The 1,321-nt window shown below is 37.9% G+C and overlaps 1 long non-coding RNA gene across 1 annotated transcript in view; it reads right to left on the bottom strand.

Moving 5' to 3' along the window:
- Positions 1-996: 996 nt before the first annotated feature.
- The window catches only part of LOC114066057, a 10,499-nt gene continuing 10,174 nt past the window's right edge, over positions 997-1,321 (bottom strand). The window contains exon 3 of the long non-coding RNA XR_003573106.1: positions 997-1,024. This is a non-coding gene — a long non-coding RNA (uncharacterized LOC114066057). The remainder of the gene's footprint in view (positions 1,025-1,321) is intronic.

The raw sequence follows: 1,321 nt of genomic DNA, 5'->3' as shown, positions 1-1,321 counted from the left end.
AAAAAAAAAAAAAAAAAAAAAAAAAAAAAAAAAAAAAAAAAAAAAAAAAAAAAAAAAAAAAAAAAGGGAAGAATTTGTTGAATTTATTCAAGGAAAAACAAGAGATGATCCAAGGTATTTTATCAGACAACCTGATGTGGACCCTGGGGTTTCTACACCAGGTCACTCTGTGTGCTCAGAAAAGCTCGGCACTGGAAGGTTGTTAAAGGGAAGCCTATGAGAGGGGAAGGAAGAGTGGTCTGTGAGAAATGGAGGTTGTGACACAAAGCTCATGGACACAGGAACACAAGTGGTGTGAGCAGAGCTCACAGTTCTTATTACCTGCTACACCACTAACATGCAGTGATTCTGTACATGATGTAGCATGGCATGGGGAGAATTTGTGTTTTGTTTTGTTATTTTAGCTTAGTTTTGTTTTTAATTCACTATCTCAAATTACCCACGAGGTACGAGGCAGCCTGCCACTCCTGAGAGACAGAGACCTCTTCCAGAGAGGTCTCCAAAGGCAAACACCCCTGCAGGTGCAGCTCTGGTGAGATGGTATAAAAGTGGCAAGGATCTGCATGTATTCATTGCTTCTTTACTCCATTTTTTGTGGCCAACCTCTGAGCCTTTAAACTTTTTCTACATCTGTTAGGTGTTGAATATGTAATTTTTGGAAGGATGAGTTACCATTTGCTCATAACATCAGCATGACTGATCCTTAGCTTGGATGGAGCTCAGATTCTACCAAAATGTAAAATATTGAGTAATGATTTTTATATAGAACATAGAAGGTAAATGAAGTGAAAGAAAGCCAGTGAGAAAGAAGGGGAAAGGTTGCAGTAGTGGAAGGATCTTTACTGTAGCAGGCTATTTAATAACTGAAATCTGGAACTGCATGAATAAGTGCCTTTTACAAGTTTGAGTAATTAAGGAATCTTGAGAACTTCAGATTTAAATGGTTGGTTTTCTAGGAAAGATGAAGTAGTTCATCTAGAAACTGCTGGCTCACAACAGGACTCCTCTGACAAGATGGTGTGACCTGTAATATTTAGGAAACCAGATTAAATCCTCAAAATGGTCCCTCATGTTCCTCAAACATACATGTCTGAAATACTCCAGCTCAGTTTACAAACAGTTAATGGGTAGTTAGCAAATTTTTCACAGGGTGCCAATAAAGGACTAATCAGCCCTTATAGTAACAGTATGATTCTAAAACAGCTTCTATTGACAGACTCTCTCTAACAGGGCTTGTAAATCCTTTGTTTAAGGGGTCTTAATATAAAATGTTACAATGACAATAATAATCTGAATGTGCAACCAATTCTCCCTCCTGCGC

The sequence above is a fragment of the Empidonax traillii genome, unplaced genomic scaffold, assembly GCF_003031625.1.
Source record: "Empidonax traillii isolate 1590-97213 ecotype Southwest subspecies unplaced genomic scaffold, ASM303162v1 scaffold730:size536693, whole genome shotgun sequence".
In the NCBI taxonomy this organism is placed as follows: domain Eukaryota; kingdom Metazoa; phylum Chordata; class Aves; order Passeriformes; family Tyrannidae; genus Empidonax; species Empidonax traillii.
The sequence above is the reverse complement of the archived record's forward strand: the minus strand, read 5'-3'. Positions and strand labels throughout refer to the sequence as shown.